The sequence below is a fragment of the Ambystoma mexicanum genome, chromosome 7p (genome assembly GCF_040938575.1).
Source record: "Ambystoma mexicanum isolate Mex_15411 chromosome 7p, UKY_AmexF1_1, whole genome shotgun sequence".
In the NCBI taxonomy this organism is placed as follows: Eukaryota; Metazoa; Chordata; class Amphibia; order Caudata; family Ambystomatidae; genus Ambystoma; species Ambystoma mexicanum.
The window spans coordinates 215,800,527-215,821,990 of record NC_090939.1 but is presented as its reverse complement, the minus strand read 5'-3'; the positions used below and the strand labels follow the sequence as shown (position 1 = coordinate 215,821,990).

The window sequence follows — 21,464 nt, the reverse complement described above, 5'->3', positions numbered from 1 at the left end:
CTCTAAAACACTTTCCTGGTGTCTAATACGTGCACACAGCATGGAGGTCAGTATTTTTTTGTTTAATTTGTCGCCCCCATGGCGTGTCTAATCATTAAAACAAAAACTGATTCTATGACCAATGGTCAATAGAATTAATTTAAAAACAATATTTCTCCACCATAATATAATGGTGAGAAAATACGTATTGATAACAAATTCAATTTCTTTTTAGCAAGCCCTCTTTTTTCTCTATAAGGGAATTGAAGTCTGGGTTATCAACCAGAGCATTTGAACAGTCAACCGGTTTCAGCGGGATTCTCAAGTAGCCGCTTTCTTCAGGACGAATACTATTTTTCAATTCTTGTATTCTCAACAATATCTTCAGGACTGTGAAATATTAGAGGGTGTCTTCTAGGGTCCAAACTGGATAAGGTGGAGCAATTCCTGATCCTATATGGACAAAGACAAGAGAGACAGGTGGAGCTGTCGTCAGTCTCAAGTACTAATTAAACCTATTCAGAACGAATTCTGGTATTGCTGGTAGTTCTGCCTCATAGAGATAATTTTCTCCTTACCTCTGTGGCAAAATCCTAAAACGTGTGGTGCGCTGTATGCCGCAATTGGTCTCTACTGCATCTAAAGTATTGGTCGTTCAATCTTGTGTTGGGAGGATATGTTCTTTCTTCTCTCCTCACTTGTACACCCTGTAGTGGGGATAGGAATGGACATATGTGATGTACTACAACTCTGAGTATTCTTAAGTGTCCACATACAACTGATCAGTGTTTGAACACTTGTTGCGATTTAGCACTAGAGTGTGTATGCCTAATGTTTTTTGCTTGTCTAGAAAGTTTTTTTGCTTGTCTAGAGCGTCTCCATCCACTAATCAGGATGTTTTCCTGTATTACGTTTTATAGAGAGCTGAATGGCCGTGCACCCGTATTCGATAGTGCTAGATGTCTCCCATTCAGTCAAAACTGAATTGTTTTAAGTCTATGTGGGCTAGAGCTCTGTGTCCCAATCAGGGCGCAATTGATACATGAAACGTGTCTCAATGATGCAAAACGTCAAACGTACGTGAGTACAGTAGAACGCCATTGCTGGCGCTTACCTCGATATCCTGGTTCTGGCTGCCTCTGATGGTACCGCGCCATCTTGTGTGGTGTTTGTTTTTATCGTTGCGTCACGAGCACGTGATCGCAATTGCCGTGTCATGTGCACGTATTCATGAACGAACTACAGTTATAGCTAAGGGTTGCCTGGGGATTGTAGTTCGAGATGCACGTGTACGTGTTCTTGAACGGACTACAATTACGGCTAAAGGTTGCCAGGGGATTGTAGTTAAAAATACAGAACTATATGTTTGCAGCTGTACAAGTGAGGAGAGAAGAAAGAACATATCCTCCCAACACAAGATTGAACGACCAATACTTTAGATGCAGTAGAGACTAATTGCGGCATACTGCGCACCACACGTTCTAGGATTTTGCCACAGAGGTAAGGAGAAAATTATCTCTATGAGGCAGAACTACCAGCAACACCAGAATTCGTTCTGAATAGGTTTTATTAGTACTTGAGACTGACGACAGCTCCACTTGTCTTTCTTGTCTTTGTCCACATAGGATCAGGAATTGCTCCACCTTATCCAGTTTGGACCCTAGAAGACACCCTCTAATACTTCACAGTCCTGAAGATATTGTTGAGAATACAAGAATTGAAAAATAGTATTTTTCCTGAAGAAAGCGGCTACTTGAGAATCCCGCTGAAACCGGTTGACTGTTCAAATGCTCTGGTTGATAACCCAGACTTCAATTCCCTTATAAAGAAAAAAGAGGGCTTGCTAAAAAGAAATCGAATTTGTTGTCAATATGTATTTTCTCACCATTATATTATGGTGGAGAAATATTGTTTTTAAATCAATTCTATTGACCATTGGCCATAGAAACAGTTTTTGTTTTAATGATAAGACACACGCCCTGGGGGCGACAAATTAAACAAAAAAATACCGATCTCCATGCTGTGTGCATGTATTAGACACCAGGAAAGTGTTTTAGAGAGAATAGGGACAGGATCTCGACATCATTTGTAGTCGGCCTAGCAGCACCAACTAGGGCCCACAACCATTTGATACGAGATCATTCACAGATAGGGTCCTTTAACTTTTTTGCTAGGGACTCAGCTGTGGGAATAACTTTATAATTATTTAGCCTTCTGTTTTCTAAGTGTTACAATATTTAGGCGTAAACGGGAGGTAATTGCCTTCCAACTCTAGTTTGTGGCTCCTTTAATTCTCCAGCAGATATGTTGCGTCCCACATTCGTCTTATCTAATGAAATGAGTCATCAAGGCTCTGGACGTGGTTAACCAAGTTACTGCCCTAATGGTCCTGGGGGAGACAGAGTTTACCAGCAGAGAAACACTTATGACAGGGCAGGCAAGGTCAAAGTCAGCTGCACCACAAAGAGAAACACACCCTCTCCAATCTTTGAACCTCCAATTCGGTCTATTAATTTATTTTATTAATTTTTGCATTTATAAAGTGCACAAAGCAGCCCAAGGGATTGTGAATATTTCAAAATAGGTAGCAGGCGCTCCTCTCCAGAAAGAACATGGCATGATAACCTGTTATGAGATGACAGTTTGCAGCACACGCTTTTTGCTCGCTGTACCTTTCACAGATGGGAAATATCCATTTGCATATCAGTCTTTGTCCCACCCACATGGGCAGTCCAGCACCGTAATGCTATGGCAATTCCTCTCTGAACAAGAGTACCAAAAGCAACCCATACACGTGTTTCAGCCGTGTTGGGCCTCATCAGTGAGGTGAAGTTTTGTCTCTCTGAGCACAGTGAGCAGGGAGTCCACGTTTGGTTGCCCCCAGGTAACTCAGGGTGACCAACCCCAAGTCCCTTGCAAGGGCATTGTGATGCTGTTACAAGAAAGGCTTACTTGGTTACACAGCATGGCAGTCTGTCTGTGGTTCGTGGTTACAGGGAACCTAACACCAGACAGGTAGCAGTTAACAATCAGAGTTACATAGGGTAGTGGGCTGTACGGTTCAGTGGGTTATGGGTGAACCGGCTGCAAGTTAACAACATTCAAGAAAACAATGGTAAAGAGGGGTGAGCCTAATGTGGGGTGTGGGCGAGTTGAAGAGCCTCGTTTTGAGGGCTCTGCAGAAGGAGAGGTCCTTAGGGTAGTTGGGAGCACGTTCCATTGTCTTGGAGCTATGAAGGGGAAGCTAGTGCCACACAGTTTGGCCCTTTTGATGGTGGGGATGTTCAATTGGTTGGAATAGTGTGATCGTTTAGCCCTATGAGATCTATGAGGCTGCAACAATCTCGTCTAGAACTAAGAATACGAGATTTCTCAGAAAGAAAGAAGCATTTGCAACCCCTGGCTAAGTCAAGCTCTGTAACCCTGTGGTTCCCTTGATACATTTTGACACCCATACATGTAATAAACTCATACACACGGTCTTTGTCAAAGTATTGCTAAGGAATGTGTATGAAATTACTGCTGACTTTATGCTATGAAATGTATTGTAGGAGAAAGTGGGGTTGGCCATTTTGTTAAGTTGCAGCAGGAGCCAAGATAGATTGATCTGGGTACCCCCCACAGGGAATCAGGGAATGGAACGGGCAGTGATGCGGTTGGAGGGCTGAAGAAAACATTTGGAGGAGAAAGGAACAGCAAGATCAGAGAGACGTAGCTTACTCTTGGTGGGCTGCGGCCCCAGGCGGTCCCCTGGGCCTCAGAATTTCTGTCCCTTCAGATCATCAGCCAGTCACATTGAAGACTACCCTCATCTGGGGCAAAGGTTGGTGAAGACCATGCTTTAGCAGGGATGGGCTGAGTCATGCAAGTCTGCAGCGTATGAACTAGGGTCAGAGAGGAGTGGTGTCGGCGGGTGAGGAGGGCCGCCACTGCATGCATTGGTATCTATTGATTTATAAAGGGCTTTCGTCAAACTACGAAACAATTGTGTGACGGTACAAAAAATATGAACAATGGAAATTTCATGAAATGAATCGGTTTATAGTGAAGAGGACAGTAACATGTTTGGAGACATGAGCAGAATGTAGAGGAATTAGAAGATCTAATAGGAGGGGGTAAAGAGTTACATTGTAAAAATGATACAAAGAAAGTGAAAGAGAAGTGGAGATTCAAAAGAAAGCCTGGAAAAGGAGCAGAGCAAAGAAGAAACCGAAATAAAAGATAAAAGGCAGAAGGGAAAAATAATTGCTCAATTAAAGATGGAGCGTAAAGGAACAAGTTGGAAGGCAGGAGGACCAATTAGCAAAGGAGAACAATAATCGAGGTGGGAAAAGACACGTTTTGAGAGAAGTAATTTAGTAGCATGGAAAGAAAGAAAGGAACGGCCTTTTGAAATGTATAGGATTGACAGCAGCATAAACAGGAAATATTGGAGATGTGAGCAGTAATGAAGATGGAGGAGCCAAGCGTACACCTAAATTGTGTGCATAGGATGGAAAGGGGAGAGCAGAAGGGGAGAATTGTGATAGAAGGGAGAGGGGTAGGAACAGAAGAAGCAGTAAAGAACAAACTATCAGTGTTTGAGGCATTGCCGTTCAGAAAGTAAGCATGCATCTGGGTTTGGATGGACAGAAGACAGGTGGTGAAAGTGACATGAAGAGAGTCTGAAAAAGATGAGAAGGAAATGAAGATCTGGGAGTTGTCAGCGTACACGTGGCAGGACAGACCAAACAAAGACACAATGGGGGGAGGCATATAGAGATGGGCCCAAGAACCGAACCCTGGGACTACACTGGGGTAATGGAGATGAAGGGGCCAATTTACTAGTCCAGACAATAGGAAATGATCAGATAAATAACAACAAAACCACTGCAGAACAGCACCAGCAAAACGCAGGGACAAAAGAGTAGAACCAGGAGTAGAGTGATCAACAGTGTTGAATGCAGTAGATCGATCAAGAAGAATTAGGATTCAAGATCATTTAGAAGGACAAGTAGATAGAAGCACCCATAAGCTTGGATATGTGCATAGTGTGCGCCCAAGGAAGTGAACGCGGAGACGCACCCTGTGAAAAGCAAGGGCGGAGGGAGCATCGACAGTGGTCTGACATAAAAGGCTTCTGCGGTGCCCATGCCCCTCATGGTGGTGGAACAGAGGGTCAAAATGCTGCACTGAAGTGCAGTAGCATGATAGCAAGACAGCAGGCAGGATGAGCAGGGTAGAGTGGTTACCTGGACACCTGCAGTGGCAGGAGAAGCAGCTGTGCAGAGCTCATGTGTGGCTGTACAGCATCCGTCCATGCACAGCCACAGAACACCCCCAGTCATTCTTGTGGGGAGAGCGTGTCCCAGTGAGCGTGGAGCAGGGACCCTCATGAGTGAGAGTGGTGTTTGACACACACATTAGCAGTGAGGAACAGAAGAGGGATGCCAGCCAGAGCACTCATAGGAAAGACGCTGGCTAGCACATTCAGCTGGTGTAAGTACTGGGGCACTGGCGAGTTGACTACTGAGCTGTCGGGCCTTGTGGGGGGAATTAAACTCTTGTTTGCCATTGACAGTAGAGTGGAGGGGGGCGGAAGAAGTCAGGGACTGGAGAGCAATGGAAATACAAGAGGACATTGGTAGGGGAGGCCTGTGCTGTTGGAGATTTGCTTGTTATTTGTAGCACACGACGGCCATGGCAGATTTCAGCTTACTAAGGGAATTAGTTAATTCCGAAGATGTTTATCTATCACGAGCCAGTCCCCAGCTCTCCCCCGGAGCTCTTCACTGAGGTCTGGGCCAGTGCGGTGTCAGAGTGCTATGTTAATGTAATCCACAGTCTATGTGGTGGTAATTGAATTCTGAGATTTAACACATGTAACTGTGGCTGTGCTACAGCCTACAGGAATGGTTGTGGCCCACTCGTGTTTCCCTCCCAGGGTGCGCAGCATGTTCTTCTTCTTGAGTTGCTCTGGGAGAGGGGGTCTGCTTGCAGTATTCCCCCTTCTGATACAGTGGCCATGGCCAGACACCATGTCAGAGTTAATACACCTGGACTACACATTTTGGTGGATCAGTGGGCTGGCATCGTCCATTGCACCAAAGGCAACTTGCTAGAGGTCCAACTAATCCAAACATTAAATGGCCATTGTATGCATTTACAGCATTGATAAAGTGTGAACTTTGCAGGGACGCAACGGTTGCTTTACGAAAGGGAGGCACCGCGCGGGTTAAAGGTACAGTGCACAGATAGCAGAGAAGAGGGGATGAGTAGAAGGTACAGGGGAGGCAGGAGCTCCAGAGGGTGAGAAGAAGGCTTGAGTGTGTGATCCATGATTGGCGAGATGCTCGTTGAAGAGAAGGCTATTTAGGTCCTTCCAGAAGTGTAGGATGGATCGAGGCAGCATTGTATGTGCTGGTTCCTTGTTTTAGAGACAGGGTGTGTAGCAGGAAAAAGCCTGGTTCCTGTTTTGTTACCTTCTTACAGTTCTTTGTCACCAGTGTGCTGATGTCGTTGCTTGTGGTGGTGTGTCTCCAGGGAGGGCCAGCTTCTCCACCAGCTAGAGTGGTGTTTTGGTTGTGACTGCTTTGTAGGTGATGCAGGCTGTCTTGGACATAATGCTTGCTTGAGGGTGTAGCCAGTGCTGCTGCTTGATCGAGAGGATGTTCAACATATTTATCATAGACCTCCTCTGACAACTCTGAAAACGGACTGGCAGGGCATAGCGACTAAAGAGCAGAAGAAAGAAATCAAGCAGTTACATCCCAGTAGGATAAAAGGCAATGTTGGTTAATTTGCAGCTATGGTGTTGCTGCTGAAAATAGCAATGCCTACTGTGAATTTTCTTCAAAAGATTCAAAAATCATTCATCTCCATGTAATGATTTGGCTGGTACTCTAAATTGACTGCACATGAACATGGAAGCTTGGGAACCTTTGGCAGGGCTTTGTAACTGAAGGGCTCTGTCGCCCGCAGTGCAGTTGCAGGGTTAGGATTTCACGAGAAGAAACAGATGGACAAAAAAATTGAAACGTTTGAAAACTGCATGAAAATAAATAATTTGAGAGTGTTTGGTGGTTGCGAGGGGGCTTGGGAGTTGGTATGTTGTTAACCGGTTTGAAGCCACCCTTGACACGACAATACATTGGGCCTCATTTTGAGTATGATGGTAATTCCACGATTTTTCCATGGAATTACCACAAAACTCATTTACCGTTACAGCGACTCGATATGGTGGAATACTTCCAGATTACAGCTGGTGGAAAAAGTGGACGTAATCCCCATTTTCGGGGTCCATAGGATTCCATGAGTATTTTTCAGCATTTACCTTGAGCGGTAATTACACCCTGGTAAATCCAGTGATTTCTGAGGGGGAAACTGAGATTTACGTACAGCTGCATGAAGGAGGCTAATCGTCCACTTCACCTCCAAATTTAGAGTTTGGTGGTTGAGTAAATTGAGTAACAGAAGGACTCATGCCACCGAACATGCATTGAGGCTCATTGTGGATTCCTTAAAGTGGAAGCCATATATGGAGATTTAAAGGGCACACAGAGACCCGCTCTGCCAATCATGAAAGTATCCAAAGTGTAGGAAAGAATCGTGTTATAAGCATTGAGTCCATACACGCTGCTAGATTCGGATAAAAGATGTTAATGGATCTATTCGAGACGCCCCCACTCTTTCTTTCATCCTGTGCTATATTTTTCATTCAGCCAGTGCTGCACATACATGCATGCATGTATTAAATAATGGACGAATCAGCTGTTCCATTAAGTAATGGGGTGGGTTTGGGTTCCCCTGTGGAATATCAGAGTCCTTGTGCCTGATTTTTTGTATTTGTGTTTTTCTTGACTTGAGCTAGCGCCTCCTGTCTGAGAGAAGCATGAGGTGAAAGGAGCTTGAAAGATGTAAAGGGATGCATCACGGAGAGGAAGGTTTTCCAAGGGAGGAGTGTGTGGGCCGGCACATGGGGAGGGGGCAGGCTGCAAGAAAAGTAAAGCCATGAAACAGTATATAAGGTGTTGTAATGTTGTGCACAGGATAAAGGCATGTTTTACTCGGATTAGTCTATAAATAAGTCATTTCTTAATAAATAGGTGTATCATGAAGTAAAAGCTGAGAGCAAGGCTTCAGAACAGTCAAACAATTGTATGGCTAGATTTATGCATGGATTGTGAATGGACTCTGTGACAAAACTAACAATAACTAGTTCAGATTCAGCGTCTTAGCCCTAGCCTCATTCACTTCTCAATGGAACTCAGACCACATGGATAAATGTCCTTTTTGCCCCGTCATGATAGGAAGCGAGAGGCACTTTATTTTTCCCTTCTGCTTGTACACTAAATCAAGGAGAAAATTACTTTTACCAATTTTGTTAAATTGTAAGTTCTAAGGGCCCGATTCATGGAAAAGTGAGCACAGATTCTACAAAGCCTGCGCGGAGAGCACAACTGTGTGCGAGTCTGCGCGCACACGTTTTTCTGAACGCTCTGCGTATTCATGGAATTGTCTCTGCAAAGTAAGCCTATGCCCAAGTCGCGGTCGGAGTGCCCGCGACACGCCCCCTTCCAGAGCAGATACATCCACTAACACCTACCTGTGCACGGTCCTCGGGCGTAAACTCATGCACACCAGTAATTCTGCGCGGGGTCCCCTGCAACCAAGCCAGCACCCCGGGGACACTGTGTAGTGTCCCTCAGAACGATTGTCAGCACCCCATCAACATGCATAACATGTATCGTAAAAGTTAACATTTCCTGGTAAATATGCATTCAAACCCACGTGAACCCTTCCTGTACCCAGCAACACTGCATACGCACACCCCTATCTTCTAACGGAACCCCCACTGCATGCACACACCCCTAAATCCAACATGCAATCTTACCTCTGTGCTGTGATTCCTATGCGCAAGTATCTGTAAACCTGTTACATCGAGAGCTTTACGTCGTCATTTCGCCTATGTGAGGTTGCACGGTCAGATCCATGAATACGATTTTACCTGCGCAGCTGTAGGCATGCGATCGCCTCGCGCAGGTCGTCCCTCAGAACAGCCCCATTTTCCCTTTTTCTTCCCCATTTTCTGAGTTCCGCCCCCTACTCCGGTCTATGCACAGGCTACGTCCACACTCTATGAGATGTCTCGTTCAAGGCAATTGGCCGCATGCAGCGGCATGCCGAGCCTGCGCAAAAAGCCCCTGCAGAGTACGAAAAAAAGTCCCACAGTCGATGCCATGATTTGATCCTTTTGTTACAAGAGTAGTTGCTAGCTTTATTGGTAGTGCATGGTTTATCAGACACAATTAATTGAGTTTATTATAATGAATGTTCTTTATAAAATTCCATGTTTATGAATTAGTTTCTGCATTTTATACTATTGTGGAATGTTTACAGTGTATTTAGTGATGGTTTTATTTTTCACATATTATGCCATTGTGATGTTGTATGCTGGTGGTATACATGGAGGGCTGCTGAGGCTTGGATTTTATTTTATATAGGTCAATCATTATGCGCCTATACACATGCGTCTCTCAAGGCTCAACAAAGCAATGAGGGGTGAGGGTGGAATGATCCTACTAGGCCTTGTACATTCAGATCATGCAAGTGCAGGTTATTTATAACGCACTTGGTTTCAAGCGTGGAGCCGGGATTCAAACCTGTGTTGCTCAGGGTGGCTCTGCTTCCAAGACCCGCGCGTTGCCACAGAGCACACCTCCCTTCAGAATTGATTAAGCTAACGCTGCGTCAGTGAGGTGCCGGTTGCTTATCCTAAAGCTAGCATCAAAGTGGTGCTGTCCTGACAACTACGACATCATTGATGCAGTCCTGACAGCTTTAGAAGATTAACTGCCAGAGTTGATAGGGTATTGACAGTGTTGAAGTGGATTATCGTTAGCTTAGGTGCACAGGGGATACAAGCACAACACATGTGTAGACTGACTATTTCTGTACTCGCTTGGAATTTATAAGAAATCAACCAAAACAACCTTCTCCAACATGAACCAGCACACTCACACGAAAAATGCAAAAATTTTACAATGTAACAAACATGTAACTTGTGTATAACATGATAGGTTATTTGTAACACTCTTAATACCCGGAGGTTGCTAAGCGCGGACCCAGGGATGTCGTCTTGCTTCCAAGGCGAGGACGTTGCCCCTGAGCTATCCTCCCGAGACAACATATATAATAGCTAACCTTCAATTACTGTGGTCTGGGCGATCTTACTAAAGAATGTGCTTAACCAACTCAAACACACACTTGTAATCCTATTAATGGTCAGGGTGATTTTTCCTATTTTTGTTTTTTTGTAAGGGAACTTGGCCGATCCTATTTCCTATTCCATAGGCGTCTTTCAAGGCCTTCAAATTAACCCATATCAATATAATTCGAATCAATAAACAACACACATTAAAATCAAAATGTAACAGACTGTGGTGGTGAATGCGGTGTTAGCAGACATATCGGTATTTGAAAAAACACTGCAGCAATAGTTGGGATGCCTATTTGTCTCCCAACTCGGCGTTTCTCAACAAATGAGGCCAGCTGCTCACCTTTCACAGCGACCTGTTTTCCCTTTGTCTGCAGCAGTCTTCTATGTCTTACCTCAGTAAACACACGTGTGGCACTTTTCTGCAGCGTGTGTGTCACACAGCACCTTTTCTTCCTGCTCTGTCCCCTATCATGCAGCATGGACATATTCTGGGACAAGAGCGCTCTCCCGGGCCTTCTCCCAGTGCTCTTATGGGCTGTCCCTTCAATTGAGGGTTCCCAATTCACTATCCCTTCTCTCCCAGTGCTCTTTTGGGCTGTCCCTTCAATTGAGGGTTCGCAAGTCACTCTACCGTCTCACACCCTTCAACCCAAACCCTGCAAATACCTTGCTAGAGCACTTCCGTGTTCCTACTGTCGCCGACATACAGCGCCGCCCACATCCTTCCCCATGGCAGACATGCCATTCACCAGCCCACTCCTTGGTGCGCACTTCATTTACGCGCCAGCGCTATGCGGTAAAGAAAGCGGCCTTCAGTTGCTTTGCCGGAAAGCCATGCACCCTCCACTAGGCTCACTGTGGCCTTCCCCGCATTCTTTTTGAGTCAGAAAAAGGGTCACCAGTGAGCAAGAGCATCCTGTGATCCTGTCACATGAACCACTCTTTCTATCACTGGTTTAGGTGCAGAACTAGCAACATTTCCTGCACCGTTTATAGTCAGCGTGGAAATGGCCTTTCTTTTTGAAACCCACCATTGTTAAGTCCTCTGGGTTCAACATGAAGACAAACCATAAGATGAGTGCTGTGGCTCCATTGTGATGCACACACTAGCGTTTAGACTCAGAGGAAGGCTACTTCACCTGGGCGAGCCATACTATGCCAACTAGTCGAGCACATTAAACCCAACACTGCTATGCTGTAAATTGTGGTTAAAGTGAGAATTTCAAAAGAGACATTTAATATAACTATCTGTCCCCATACATGCGTAGACCATGTGACAATACAAAGGAGTAATAATTCATATTTGCAGTGTTGTAGATACCTACTGGAATATGGCTAGGAATGTATGTAGGGACCACACATTAACTACTGAAATGGGAATATTGGTGAGTGTGATTGTTGTGGGGTGGAACTGGAAACGACCAGGCATTTTCTATTTTTTTGTAATAGGTATGCTAAAATCAGATGTTCCACTGTAATGAAACTGCATGGTTTTAGAGATTGCGACCCAACTTTTGTGTTCCTTTGACCTGCACATACTACTCCAGGTACTTGGTCCCCATGCACCTAGGTCAGGCGCGCTTTAATGCAGAGGAGGACGTCGCTGGATACTCTGTAAACTCCAGCACGACAGCAGTACCTTAGCTCTCTTTTATGGCGATCAAGTCTGTTATTCTGTGCATGGACTCGTGCTACAGCGTATGCAATTTAGGACCCCTGAGCACTCTTGTACATTTCATGGAACATTGCTAAAAGATGAACTGTTACTGCTGATTTGTATCTAGGAATATTTTTATTGTTGTATTTTGCATGCTTTATTCAGAAGTTTTTATAAAATGAAATGTATACTTTTTATTGCTTAGTATTGCACTTTTATGGGACTTTCGTTCTGAAATGAAGTATTTTGATTGATTGAACTAATGAATGTATGGAACTGAATCTTAGATCCACTTCTGAAATCTGATTGCGATGGGATTACCAATAAAGCTTGCACCAGGGAGCGGTTAACCTTTATTTTCCCCAAGAATCGTTGAACCAATAAACCACATTGGTAGGCAACAGAAGATCTGATAAACTCATTAAAGTCCACTTATTTTGGCAACAGAGACTGAAATACAGATTAGAGATTTGAAAGCAAAACAATGTTTTTTTTGTGACTGCTGTGACATGTCCTGGACTCTCTCCATTCTGATAGTACTGAGCAGCCTTCAAACATGGCAGCATAATCATACTTTGGTCCCTCCTGATCACCCCACATGTCAGATCCAATATGTCTTTTACGTGTCATCTGCAACCTTGCAATTAAGGTCAACTCTAGACACATCCAGTCAAAAGATCATATTCTCCTAATATATGTATGCTGCTTTCCTGTCCCTGCAGAATGGGGCTCAGGTGTAGTGTTTCCAGAGCCCTTCGGTGCCTGAGAGAGATCATATTCTCCTGATATATGTATGCTGCTTTCCTGTCCCTGCAGAATGGGGCTCAGGTGTAGTGTTTCCAGAGCCCTTCGGTGCCTGAGAGAGATCATATTCTCCTGATATATGTATGCTGCTTTCCTGTCCCTGCAGAATGGGGCTCAGGTGTAGTGTTTCCAGAGCCCTTCGGTGCCTGAGAGAGATCATATTCTCCTAATATATGTATGCTGCTTTCCTGTCCCCGCAGAATGGGGCTCAGAGGTAGTGTTTCCAGAGCCCTTCGGTGCCTGAGAGAGATCGTATTCTCCTAATATATGTATGCTGCTTTCCTGTCCCCGCAGAATGGGGCTCAGGTGTAGTGTTTCCAGAGCCCTTCGGTGCCTGAGAGAGATCATATTCTCCTGATATATGTATGCTGCTTTCCTGTCCCTGCAGAATGGGGCTCAGAGGTAGTGTTTCCAGAGCCCTTCGGTGCCTGAGAGAGATCATATTCTCCTGATATATGTATGCTGCTTTCCTGTCCCTGCAGAATGGGGCTCAGAGGTAGTGTTTCCAGAGCCCTTCGGTGCCTGAGAGAGATCGTATTCTCCTGATATATGTATGCTGCTTTCCTGTCCCCGCAGAATGGGGCTCAGGTGTAGTGTTTCCAGAGCCCTTCGGTGCCTGAGAGAGATCGTATTCTCCTGATATATGTATGCTGCTTTCCTGTCCCCGCAGAATGGGGCTCAGGTGTAGTGTTTCCAGAGCCCTTCGGTGCCTGAGAGAGATCGTATTCTCCTAATATATGTATGCTGCTTTCCTGTCCCTGCAGAATGGGGCTCAGGTGTAGTGTTTCCAGAGCCCTTCGGTGCCTGAGAGAGATCACATTCTCCTAATATATGTATGCTGCTTTCCTGTCCCTGCAGAATGGGGCTCAGGTGTAGTGTTTCCAGAGCCCTTCGGTGCCAGAGAGAGATCACATTCTCCTAATATATGTATGCTGCTTTCCTGTCCCTGCAGAATGGGGCTCAGGTAGTGAAGTAGCAGCTTTGTTAGCTTACCTCCGGGCTCTAATGCCGTCAGTAATTTACAGAGAACAGTCTAGTGAGCCAGCACGCCTGAATGTGGTGTTAGAAACATCTTGGGACATTAAACAGGGCGAGTGGCAACGCTGAGCACTTTCCCCATAGAGGTGGGGAAGACCAACAGGTAGGCTGTTGCAGAACTATGTTTTGCAGAGGGATGGAGTACTGATCAGGGCTTTGGCAGAGGGGAAATTGAAGTAAGGCCAAATCTTGCTGAAGGTTGAGTGGATAGTGATGGCATTAACAGATACATGTGAACATCCAAGTGAAGGCGAGAGGAGAATGTTAATGTTAACAGGTTCTACTGAGGCACGGGAAGGGGGGCAACTCTGTGGACTGGATGAGTCAGTGTAGATCATTCATGCTTCGTCCAGGTTGATTATGAAGCATGGGTAAGCCTACACAGGCAATATTATGATGGGCAAATGTGTATTTGACTCTGCTGTTGTAGGCAAAAGAAGGGACATTGAAAGAATATTTGCGCGTCATCAGAATATTGTTGTGAAGAGATTCCAAAGCAAGATATGGTGTCCCTGTGGGAGGTGAAATAGAGAGAGAAGAGGGTGGTGAAATGCACAAACACCGGGAGAGGAGCTGGAGGAGTTACAGAAGCACCAACACAAAAAGTTGCTTTGGAACTCTAGATAGGAGCTGAGTTTGGGGATAAGTCTCTGTCTGATGAGCAAAGTAGAAATGGTTGTTAGAAGGATGGCAAGGTGGATAAGGATAGAGTGGAAATGCTTGCAGTGGTAGTAGTAGAGACAGGGCCAGTCTTACACCAGATTTCACTAGAGGTGGGAAGCATCGTTGCCCCCAAACCCCCAAAAAGACAACAACAGAAATTCAGGATAGGAAAGCGAACTTCCCCTACCTACTCACCAAAAGGCCATTGCTACTGACTGAAAGGAAACCTCTACTGTCACTTAGTGCACACTTGTGCATCTCCCTCACCTTTATCCAAAAATGTCCATATGAACTTCTCTACCAGCTGTTCTTTTGATCTCACCAACATGATGAACTCCCCTATTATGAGTCTTTCAAGCTCTCCATTGCTTGCTCTCATTGAATCTGTTTCCCTCCAAGAACCCAACACCATTACTTTTGGCACAGTGAACTGCAAGTTTGCAGACACACATGTTGCTAACATGTCACAATCAGCCAAGCAATTTAAAATAAATGTGGAAGAAAAGCTGGTTCATCAATAATTATACCTCCTGTATCCTCACCTGATTGTCCAATCTCTACAAAACCTTGGTTAAAAACCTGTCCAACAAGAGGGAGGATGATCCAATTTTTGATGTGTACTTCTGTCCTTAAAATTCTTACCCTACAAAAAAGGCCAAACTGCTTCTGTGAAGCGTTAGTGGCCAAATACCTGACTAACTGGAATACCTGATGCATAACCATAGGCACATGGTTCCCACCACCACTTTCCTGCTCACGCTTCCAAGGAAAATGCTCTGACCTGATCAGCAACCGGGCACAGCTAGTACTTTTTAATATCCTTCTTGCTCCACAGAAGTTGAGATCTGAAATATCCCAAAAATTATGAGAGGTCATCAGTGAAAATCATTTGGATTGTGGTACATGTTTCAAAGACTCTTTTGAACATTCAACATCATGGAAACCCTGTGGTCGCAGTGTCTATGAATCAACCCAGGCTGATTAAAACATATTTATGTAGAGATTCAAGAGTGAATGCCGAACTTCACCAATGCCAGCCTTTGGCGTGCGGACTTCAATCCGCTATGTGCCAGGTACTATTTATATGCTATATATTCTGTTGTATGTTGGTTCAATCATAGGGTGGTTTCTCAAAAGCCTAGCCTACGGTTACAAGTAAGGTGAGAAATAAAGCTGGCTGACCCCAGTAGACATGATGTTCTGCAAAGAATCTCCCGCCCTTCTAAATACCCAATTCCTGTTTGTAAACAGCAGACCTTGAACAATGTACAAATGTTTGCATTTTTTACTACGTTGATCTGGACATAGGGGGTCATTCCGAGTATAGCGGTAGGGGGTTAATGGCACTGGTAAGGATGCCGGTGCCATTAGCCCCCTACCGCCACATTCCGAGGTCCCTTAGCGGGTCCCACCAGGACCGGCTGGTTTTGCCAGCCGTCCTTAGCGGGACCCGTTTAAGGACCAGGGAGCTAATAACGGGCCCGCTATTTGCGGGCCTGTTATTAGCTCCTTCCCCATTCCCATTGAACCCTATGGGGGCTCAAATGGGAATGGGGAATGGTATTCGAGATGGGGATTTACGGGGTCCACATAGGTCGGAATGTCCCGGTAAGTCCCCATTCCGACTACCCGGACCCAGTCCCGAGTTTGGAGGCAGCCATGGTGCTAATAGCACCATGGCTGGGCTGCTCCAAACTCGGAATGACCCCCATAGACTTTACCGTTGCCACTGAATAGGTTTAGCAGTCTACCGTTTACAGGCAGCGGCCTCTAAGAGCAGTGTATGTTGTTAGAAAAGGTAGTGCTTATACATGGAAATCCTTCATGTAAAGCCCCACCAGAAGTCTGTTATCGGCATATACACACCAAATAGACACCACCAAATGATGAAGCAAGAGTGCAAGAATGTTCTTCAGAGTCATGTCAGAATGGGTTCATATCTTAAGAGAAGATGATGGAGAGTAAATTGGACGAAATGTGATTAGGATAGAATTCAATAACATTTTTGCTTTATTTCGGAAGTAAATATATTCTTGTATCCATTAAAAAAATATGTATTTCAAACACCTTGTTCTCAAAAAACTTCGGCACTCAGCCTACTTAAGCTGGTGCTGTTAGGGGTAGATGCGAGGACTCCATCTTTATCAACATAAACACAACTTGTCGACGTTAAAAACAGCTGTTTCTTTAATGAAACCGCCCCAGATTAGGCAAAAACCATGGCACTAGAACTCAAAATCAATTTATTCAGTTAATAAGTGCAAAAAACATTAAAACATGAACTTACAGAGCCAACACACATTTCTGAGCCAGCTCGTGAACCACCCTGCAGGGACTTCATCAGGTTAGTTTACATTTTCTGTTACAGGGCTGTCTTTTATTTTTTGCATTGTTCTCGATTACAACATCCTGGTCCCATAATTATAACATGCTTTCAGAAGAACACCATAATATGGTGGCCATCTTTGAATGGATATATTCCTTGAACACGTATAGCAATTGTACATAATTTGTCATTCAATCGTTGGTAATTCAAATTCCAACTCGATCTAGTCATACTATAATCGAGTTTCTTGCTATCACATATGCTAACATGTGTAGCCCTTTTGGATCATCCAAATACCATTATTTAAAATTAACTGTAAAATTGTATACAATCAATATGGATTATGTCTTGCTGAGAAACTCCATAGAGGCTAATGTGGTGGCACTGTAACACTTGCACTCATTTATAGTTGATTGATACGAATACAAAATAAAGCCCAAGTTGGCTACGTTCTTTTGCATCAATGGTTATAGAATGCCAGTCAATGAACTCTTCGCAATACATATTTCACCATTCAGGAAACAGCAACACTCCTATATATGGTGCTAGTACAACAATATATGTATAAAAATCTCGCCCATGTGGGCTGACTCAATTACTCAATGTTGTAGCTTTCCTCCTACACAACAAATGACCACAGAGGCAACAAGAGGAGAAAACACACAATTAAGCAGCAATTAGTTCTAAAATGCACATACAATTGTTCAAATAAGATTTATCTGTATAACATTAGTCTGTGAACAAGAAAGCAACACTAGCAGCAATCCTCATTAAAGTGGTAATGCAACAATCACTTCTTAATACACTGCTTGCTCACTCCCATCTCTGAGGGCTATTCTTCAATCTCTATAAAGGAGGAAGAAAAAACTTCATCAGAGACAAATATTGCCAGACTGCAGACTTCTTAAAACTTTTCATAAAATCTATTTAAGTTAAAAGCTGTACTGAACGCTCTTCGTCAGCACAGTGTCCTTGTGGTTTGAAAGTATGGACCTCTATGATCAACTTAGATTCCAATTGCCTCAATGTTCTCTCTCTATTGCCACCTCTTTGATGTTCTGGCACATGGGCTAATTAAAAGAATTTCAAAAGCATAGGATCACTCTTGTCAATTTCTCCAAAATGTACTGCCAGGGGGGAATTACTGTCTGTATTCTTAATTGCCCTAAAATGTTGCAGTAACCTGATTATTAAAGGGCAAATAGGTGAACCAGTATGCATTGTGTTACGAGGACATATTATACTGTAAACCACAAATGTGGTTAAAGAGTCTATTTGTTGATTTATAGACCACTTTCTCTTTTTCCTCTCTCCATATAGGATCTGTTTCCTAGGATCTGCCAATTCACACATTTTACAGCTATTGCATTTGGTCAAACCAGTACTTGCAAGAATTGTTAACCAATGACCTTCTTCTAGGTTAGAGATAAAGCACAGTCTTGGTACAGGAGTGGTGTTTACTTTGACAAAGCCCTGGTTGGGTGAAACATGGTCGTATGTGATGTATGCTTTTTGCTTTGTATCCACTTGGAGCCCAATAAAGATGATTTTGTTTTATTATATCCTATAGACTGAGCGAACATTTGGAGTGAGTGCTACTGATTCTGTGTTACAGGGGGAACGCGTCTGCATAATTGTGCCTACAATACATATAGTCAATATAGTATAATACCAAAACCATGGCTAAAATAAGATGTTCTTTTTTAAAAGGCCTACATTCTGTTCTGATTTTTAAGACATTCATTAAACGTGCCTCAACAGCAAAATACTCAAAAGGTTCATCAAGCATTTGTAAAAGCAACACAGCCGGTTCACGTTGGCTAAAGTGCTTCCGGTTCAGTGCAGGTACAATGGTCCTAAGACTACGATGAGAGCATGTGGGAGAAAAGAACAGGAAGTGTAGCAAGTCCTCATCCACTCCCAACCTACACAACAAGCAGTACCGCTTAATACTCTACCTTTCCGTTTAACTTCTGAACTGACCGAAAGTAAAAGATGAATCCTAAATGAAAATGTGGTTTTAAGTTTGGCTTTCCATATGGATAGAAAAGAGAGCTCTGTTTGCTGTGAGTAATGCAGACGTGACTAAACAGGGAAGGGGGTGAGCAATGGAATCACAGGTTTATTTACATTAGGTGAAGGGCTATTATGGCCTGGATTAAATATGTACTCCACAACATCAGCACAGTTTACTATTTGGAGAGTTCTAACAAGCTATTCCTTTTATAAATCATGGGATGATCAGAATTGAAGATGGACGATCACTTAGGTCGGTTTCGAAAAGGTTGCTTGAAACTACACTCATTGGGTGTTATTGTGTCAATCGGTTAGAGGCCAAAGACTACTCTTTATGTAATGATGTAATATAAGTGAGAACATTCCTTTTTCTAAATGACCACCCGCCTCCCATCAACCTTGTTTTTCTAAATGACCACCTGCTTCTCGTCAACCTCCCAGCAAAATAGATGCTGGGAGGTTGACGGGAGGCGGGTGGTCATTTAGAAAAATTCACTGCCTTCAGGTTTGGAACTAAATTGTGATCCTGTGGGAAGAGGGCTGGCAAAAATGGAGGTGTGCCCAATCTACTGGGCACCTACTCACGGTGAATAAGCTCAGTACATCTGCCACACATATCAGGGTGGTCTGGATGAAGGCTGCACAGCCATCTCCTACCAGAAAAGGGAAGATCAGCTGTTGGGGTTCGAATGGGAAGAGCTTAAAGGAGAGTTCATCTCCCAGCCAATCCTACTGAGGTCCCCCCCTTCTCTGGACCATTGGCTCTCTTGCTGTAAATTGTAGGATGGACTGCCCAGATCCCCTTTTCTGCCCTTATTGTTTTCACCCCAAACGTAAAGCACAGAATCACAAGGCAAGGCCGGCAATGAGAGTGCTGCGTGGAGTGGTCAGTCCTCCCAGCTGGTGTCTAGCCTGTCCTCACCTCTTGATACTGCAGTCAGAGTCACACAGGTGTGCAGGTTCAGAGAGGCCAGGCAGTCTGCTCTTGCAGATTTCGCCTTAAAAGTCCCTGATTCATGGAGGGGACTTTCCAGTGGAAGGCGGTGTTGCCTGACGACGTGAAGGCCAAGAGGGCTCAAGTGTCAGACACACTCCCGATAATTCAATCTGTAGCATTTCACTGCCCCAAGGCGGGTCAAGGGTATTTGCCCCCTCCCTACCCGAGTCCAATTAGTACATTTGCAGTGAATTATTTCTGCAAAACGGTTCATCTCGACTGTGTCTATTTTAGCACCCTGTCAGAACCCAGACATTTCAATACTGACACATGCCCAGTATACTCCCTGCACCGTGGAGGTCCAGGGGGAAAAGGTACCAGCATCCTCTGCTGTGCAGAAGAGAAGAGCAATACTCTGCCATATTCATTCCAACAAGAGGTTGCTCACGGTTTATAGAACTGGGCTCTATCTGGGTTTCCCAGACTCAGGACACTCAGGGCAATCTTTCCTATTTAGTTTTGCACGTGAAAAATTGGACACACCCATTACAACAAACAGAAAAAAAAGACAAATGGTTTTCCAACGACCTGCCCAGATGCCTACAATATATACGGATTTGTCAGCGCCTCGATGCCCCCGGGCTGTGTGCGCGCTATGTAAATGCAAATAAATAAATATTTAAAAAAGGGCTTGGGAGAGGTTAGTGGAAGAAAAAAAAAGAAAAAAATGAAAGATGGATTTTGGTCCTTTTTGTCAGAAATAGCAACTGGATATTCTGGCATAGAACTGTGTCATATGGAGCTTGGAGGAAATGTGTGAGAAACACCATCATAGAGTATTGTCTCAATAAAATGATTACATATCCCTGCAGGGGTCATTTTAGAATGAGCCGGATTGTAAAATGAAAGAGTAAAACATAATGCTTTTATGCCTTCATTTTGCGCTGCGGCTCATTTTCCTGGTGACACAAAGCACAGGAGGGGCACCGAGCGGAGTTAACATCTCCGCAACCCTTTCACCTCCATCTTGCGCGACCCCTTTATTTTACACGAATAGGCTCCTATGAAAACTGCCTCAGCAGCAGGCGGATTCCCAGGGATCCATATGGACATGCCATCTGCAAAGCAGATTTTGCAGGCAGCATTTACCCTTTTTATGAAGTGGAGAATAAAGGTAGAGTAAAGGCGATTTCACCTTGTGCTGCTCTTTGCTTTTGCGCTCGCACGCAGGGCGCAAACAGCAGGTAAGGGCAAGCGTTGGTGGTCTCCTGCATGCAATTTGCCTTGATTATAAAATGATCCCGCTTGTCTTTACTGTTGGGATTACAACTTCAGGTGGATCAAGCTGTGTCATAAGAAAAGAGATGGGGTGGTCATTGCACACGAGACAAAGCGGTAAATCAAAGCGTAAAACAACGTGTAATGCTCATGGCATCGGCTCATGCCCATTTTCAGATACTGTTAAGGCAGTGTTGTGGCACGAAGCAGAGTTAAAAGCTCTGCCAAGCTTTCCTGCTCCCTCTTGATAGTCCAATTCTATTGATCAATGCATGGCATTTACAAGCAGGTCCTAAATGAATCGACTCTTATGGAATACACCTCCATTTAGCAGCTGCTAAAGGCAGGTGGATTCCATAGGACTTCATTGTAAATGCCAGCTCCAAAGTGCAATTTACAAACACCGTTTACATCTTGTACAAGACAGGCCGTAACAGGAAAAAGACCCTTCCCCCTGGTTTTACTCTGTCCTTTTGCAAAAGTTGAACAGGTGCTGGCCCTGAAATAGTTAATAATACTAACTTGACTTTCTAGAGCACATTTATAAAAGAGATGTTTCAAATGCGGA

General features: G+C 44.2%; 1 protein-coding gene across 3 annotated transcripts in view; it reads right to left on the bottom strand.

The window, feature by feature from the left end:
- KCNJ6 (potassium inwardly rectifying channel subfamily J member 6) overlaps window positions 1-21,464 on the bottom strand; it is a 1,845,462-nt gene that overhangs the window by 686,833 nt on the left and 1,137,165 nt on the right. The window contains exon 5 of one of the 3 annotated variants that reach the window (XR_011283450.1): window positions 16,592-17,511. The exons of the other annotated variants lie outside the window; for them this stretch is intronic. The gene's annotated coding sequence lies outside the window, so the exon portion shown is untranslated. Of the gene's footprint in view, window positions 1-16,591; window positions 17,512-21,464 lie in introns of those variants that run through there. 3 annotated transcript variants of the gene reach the window in all.